Source organism: Arachis ipaensis, chromosome B2 (genome assembly GCF_059453495.1).
Source record: "Arachis ipaensis isolate K30076 ecotype BB chromosome B2, ASM5945349v1, whole genome shotgun sequence".
Classification (NCBI taxonomy): Eukaryota; Viridiplantae; Streptophyta; class Magnoliopsida; order Fabales; family Fabaceae; genus Arachis; species Arachis ipaensis.
In genome coordinates this window covers 80,789,214-80,795,028 of record NC_142437.1, presented here as the reverse complement: position 1 = coordinate 80,795,028, position 5,815 = coordinate 80,789,214, and the positions used below count along the sequence as shown (strand labels likewise).

Genomic DNA, 5,815 nt, shown 5'->3' with positions numbered 1-5,815 from the left:
ATTATACGTAATCAATATCATACTCACTATCATGTGATTTCACCCACAAATCAACCTTAATCATTCCCCAAGTATATATCACAACATACATATCTCTAATGCATCATCATACCATCAAGGCATCAATAATCATAATCACATATATGATCACATAATATATCTCAACCGAACCAAACATACCTCATCTACATAATTTCACCCAAAATTACCAAATTCCACACTTCAACTTCTCAAACCTTATTCTTCAATAACCAACCTAATCATTCATATATTCATTATCTGAAATTCATCCAATCACTTGTGCCATCATACAATGCACACATCGACTTACCTTTCTTACCTCTTTCCGGCCTCCGGCCCAAAATTCACGGCCTCCGGCCCAATTTTCACAATTTAAATGCATAAACCACAAATCAATACTCATTACCCAGTACATCAAATTCTCAATACACCAAGCATACAAGGTCACACAATTCTCAACCCAATCATTAATTCACATTACATATCAACTATGCATATTAGCACCAACCATTTACACAATCCAAACTTAATCCTAGGGGCATCTAGCCTAGGAATTCTCATCACAACACACGGTACTTAAATGAAACTTAAACCGTACCTCTTGTAGCCAAACCAATTGAGCTTCTTCTTTGGAATTCTTCACCAACCTTAGCTCCAAGCCTTACCAAAGCTCCTCAAGCAATACCAATCTCCCAATTGTGCACCAACATCACCAAATACACTAACATAACCAATGTCACATACATACATCAACCTAGGGCTCATAAAAATGACAAATCACAAGGGTTTGAGCATTTCTTACCTCAGCCCATATGAAGTAGGGATAGAACCCACTTAGAATCCATGTTGGAGTATCCCTAAACACCCAAAATCACAAGATTTCAACACTAACTACCCAAAAACGTGTAACAGTGGGGAATTTCGAAAACTGGACAGAGATGAATGAAATACTCACCACCAAACTTAGATAGAATTGTAGAGGATGAGAAGAGCAACGCGTGGCCACAAACGGCTCGTCAATCGGAGCTCCGTAGCTCAAGTTATGGTGGTTTGAAGATCAAAGAGAGTTAGGTTTTCTCTCTTCTCTTCTCTCTTCTCAAATCAGCGCCCCAACCCTTCTTTTTAGGGTAAAATGAGCTGAAATGCTCACAACTAATGTTTATATATGTTGGGTCTTGGGCCCACTTAGGCCCGGTTCACTTATTTTTGCCCATTGGCCCAATTTTGGGCCAAAACCTTTAAGATTAGCGCTCTAAATCGCACTTTAAATATTTCTACCTTTCCTAATTATAATTCCTCATTTCTTAATCTTATTTACCCATAATCAATTTCCTCAGTTGTAGTACCAGACACATCTCAGCCGGTACTGCCGGTCAAAATTTCACTGCGCACTTTTACGCAGAAAACTATATTTTCCGACTCGGAAAAATTCACTGAATCCAAATATCGTATTTAAATTATCAAATTCCAATTGCCAAATATTCCAACCATATTCGCTCCTATTTAACTTATTATTTACTAAATTTCGGTTAGACCGGGTATTACAGTCACCACATTAAAATAATTAAACTAATTTCAAGGATGAATTCGAAATTCATGTACTTCTTGTTCTTTTGTTTTTAGAACATCTTTCATTTAAGAAAGGTGATAGATTCATAGGACATTCATAGCTTTAAGACATAGACACTAGACACTGATGATCATGTAGTAAAAACACAAAACATAGATAAACATAAAGCATGGTAAACGAAAAAATAGAAAAATAAAGAACAAGGAGATTAAAGAATGGGTCCACCTTAGTGATGGCGGCTAGTTCTTCCTCTTGAAGATCTTATGGAATGCTTTAGCTCCTCAATGTCTCTTCCTTGCCTTTGTTGCTCCTCCCTCATAGCTCTTTGATCTTCTCTAATTTCGTGGAGGGGGATAGAATGCTCTTGGTGGTCCACCCTTAGTTGTCCCATGTTGGAACTTAATTCTCCTAGGGAGGTGTTGATTTGCTCCCAATAGTTTTGTGGAGGAAAGTGCATCCCTTAAGGCATCTCAGGGATTTCTTGATGAGGAACTTCCTTATGCTCCTGTTGAGGTCCATGAGTGGGTTCTCTAGTTTGCCCTATCATCTTCTTCTAATCTCTTGTCGGATCTCCGGATATTCGCCCTTTTTGAGCTAAAAAGGGACCTCGGGGATCACCTTTTTCTTGGCCACAACTTCATAGAAGTGGTCTTGATGGACCTTTGAGATGAATCTCTCCATCTCCCATGACTTAGAGGTGGAAGCAATTGCCTTCCCTTTCCTCTTTCTTGAGGTTTCTCTGGCCTTAGGTGCCATTAATGGTTATGGAAAAATAAAAAGCAATGCTTTTACCATACCAAACTTAAAATGTTTGCTCGTCCTCGAGCAAAAGAAGAAGGAAAATAGTAGAAGAAGAAGAAAATGGAGGAGATGGAGGGGAAGTGTGTATTCTGCCAAGGGGGGAAAGAAGTGTTTTTAATGTGTGAAAATGAGGTAGTGTTGAGGGGTTTATATAGGGGTTGGGGAAGGGTTAGGATTTTGAATTTGGAGGTAGGTGGAGTTTTTGGGGAAGAGTGGATAGATGTGAGTGGTGAAGAGTATTTGGGGAAAAGTGTTATGAAAGGGTGTGGAAAGGAGAGAAGAAGAGGTAGGGTAGGTGGGGATCCTGTGGGGTCTACAGATCCGCATCCCTGCTCCTTTTAGGCGTGCAAAATGCCCTTAGAATGCACTTCTAGCATTAAACGCTAGGTTGCTGCTTGTTTCTAGCGTTTAATGCCAGCTTTTCTCCCTGTTTTGGCGTTAAACGCCAAGTAGATGCTCTGTTCTGGCGTTAAACGTCAGTTTGGTGCTTGTTTCTGGCATTTAACGCCAGCTTGATGCTTCTTTCTGGCGTTAAACGCCAGCCTGCTCCTTCTTACTGGCGTTTAAATGCCAGTAAGCTCTTCCTCCAGAGTGAGCTATTTTTAATGCTATTTTTCATTCTGTTTTTGATATTTCAGTTGTTCTTGTGACTTCACATGATCATCAACCTAAAGAAAACATAAAATAGCGATGGAAAATAAATAGATATAATTGAATAACATTGGGTTGCCTCCCAACAAGCGCTTCTTTAATGTCAATAGCTTGACAGTGAGCTCTCATGGAGCCTCACAGATAATCAGAGCAATGTTGGGGCCTCTCAACACCAAACTTAGAGTTTGGTTGTGGCCTCCCAACACCAAACTTAGAGTTTGAATGTGGGGGTTTTGTTTGACTCTGTATTAAGAGAAACTTTTCATGCTTCCTCTCCATGGTTACAGAAGGAGAACCTTGAGTTTTAAATACAAGGTGGTCCTCATTCAACTGAAGGACCAATTCTCCTCTGTCAACATCAATCACAGCTTTTGCTGTGGCTAGGAAGGGTCTGCCCAGGATGATGGATTCATCCTCATCCTTCCCAGTGTCTATGATTATGAAATCAGCAGGGGTGTAAAGGCCTTCAACCTTCACTAGCACATCCTCTACCAATCCATAAGCCTGTTTCATTGATTTGTCTGCCATCTCTAGTAAGATTCTTGCAGCTTGTACCTCAAAGATTCCCAGTTTCTCCATTACAAAGAGTGGCATGAGGTTTATCCCGGACCCTAGGTCACATAGAGCTTTCTCAAAGGTCATGGTGCCTATGGTAAAAGGTATGAAGAATTTTTCGGGATCTGGTTTCTTCTGAGGTAATGTCTGCCTCATTAATGCATTCAGTTCATTAGTGAACAAGGGAGGTTCATCCTCCCAAGTCTCATTACCAAATAACTTGGCATTCAGCTTCATGATTGCTCCTAAATACTTAGCAACTTGCTCTTCAGTGACATCTTCATCCTCTTCAGAGGAGGAGTATTTATCAGAGCTCATGAATGGCAAAAGGAAGTTCAATGGAATCTCTATGGTCTCTGTATGAGCCTCAGATTCCTTTGGTTCCTTAAAGGGGAACTCCTTTCTGTCCAAAGGACGTCCCATGAGGCTTTTCTAACTGGGATTCACGCCCTCCTCACTCTCTCCAGGTTCGGCCATGTTGGTCATGGTTATGGCCTTGCACTCTCTCTTGGGATTTTCTTCTGTATTGCTTGGGAGAGTACTGGGAGGAGTTTTAGTAATCTTCTTACTCAGTTGACCCACCCGTGCCTCCAAATTTCTAATGGAGGACCTTGTCTCATTCATGAAACTTAGTGTGGTCTTGGATAGATCAGAGACTATGGCTGCCAGGCCAGAATGGCTCTGTTCAGAATTCTCTGTCTGTTGCTGAGAAGATGATGGAAAAGGCTTGCTATTGCTAAACCTATTTCTTCCACTATTATTATTGAAGCCTTGTTGAGGCTTCTGTTGGTCCTTCCATGAGAAATTTGGATGATTTCTCCATGAAAGATTATAGGTGTTTCCATAGAATTCTCCCATGTAATTCACCTCTGCCATTGCAGGATTCTCAGGATCATAAGCTTCTTCTTCAGAAGATGCTTCCTTAGTACTGTTCGATGCAGCTTGCAATCCATTCAGACTCTGAGAAATCATATTGACTTGTTGAGTCAATATTTTGTTCTGAGCCAATATGGCATTCAGAGTATCAATTTCAAGAACTCCCTTTTTCTAAGGCGTCCCATTGTTCACAGGATTCCTCTCAGAGGTGTACATGAACTGGTTATTTGCAACCATTTCAATGAGTTCCTAAGCTTCTGCAGGGGTTTTCACATGAAGAGATCCTCCTGTAGAATGGTCCAATGATATTTTTGACAACTCAGACAGACCATCATAGAATATACATATGACGCTCCATTCTGGAAGCATGTCATTAGGACACCTTTTGATCAGTTACTTATATCTTTCCCAAGCTTCATAGAGGGACTCTCCTTCCTTCTGTCTGAAGGTTTGGATTTCCACTCTAAGCTTGCTCATCTTTTGAGGTGGAAAAAATTTGGCCAGGAAAGCACTGACCAGCTTATCCCAAGAGTTCAGGCTTTCTTTAGGTTGTGAATCCAACCATGTTCTAGCTCTGTCTCTTACAGCAAAAGGGAAAAGCATAAGCCTGTAGACCTCGGGATCAACTCCATTGGTCTTGACAGTGTCACAGATTTGCAAGAATTCAGCTAAAAACTGATGAGGATCTTCCATTGGAAGTCCATGAAACTTGCAATTCTACTGCATTAGAGAAACGAATTGAGGCTTAAGCTCAAAGTTGTTTGCTCCAATGGCAGTAATTGAGATGCTTCTTCCATAGAAGTCAGCAAGGGGTGCAATGAAGTCACCAAGCATCTTTCTTGCATTGTTGGCATTGTTGTTATTTTCGGCTGCCATGTCTTCTTCTTTTTCAAAAATTTCTGTTAGGTCCTCTCCAGAGTGTTGTGCTTTAGCCTCTCTTAGCTTCCTGTTCAAGGTCCTTTCAGGTTCCGGATCAGCTTCAACAAGAATGTTCTTATCCTTACTCCTACTCATATAAAAAAGAAGAGAATAGAAAATAATAGGAATCCTCTATGTCACAGTACAGAGATTCCCTTATGTGAGTAGAGAAAGAGAAGAATAGAGGGAGTAGAAGAAAAGAACTCGAACACAGAGAAGAAGAGTGGGTTCGAATTATGAGTAGAAGAGGAATGTTAGTAGAGAAATAAATAGAAAGAGGTGAGAGAGGGGGAGAGAATTTGAATTTTAAAATTAAAATAAAAGGAAAATATTTTTATTTTTATTTTAAAAAATCAGTTAGTATTCGAAAATAAAAAAGAAAAACAAAATAAATTTTAAAAATTAAATATATTACTTAATTAA

At 39.9% G+C, this 5,815-nt stretch overlaps 1 non-coding gene across 1 annotated transcript; it reads left to right on the top strand.

Annotated features, from left to right (window-relative positions):
* The first annotated feature begins 4,837 nt into the window (after positions 1–4,837).
* On the top strand, positions 4,838–4,945 carry LOC148574572 (small nucleolar RNA R71). Its single transcript, XR_015905829.1, has one exon. It is a non-coding gene; the product is annotated as a small nucleolar RNA R71 (small nucleolar RNA).
* The last annotated feature ends 870 nt before the right edge of the window (positions 4,946–5,815 follow it).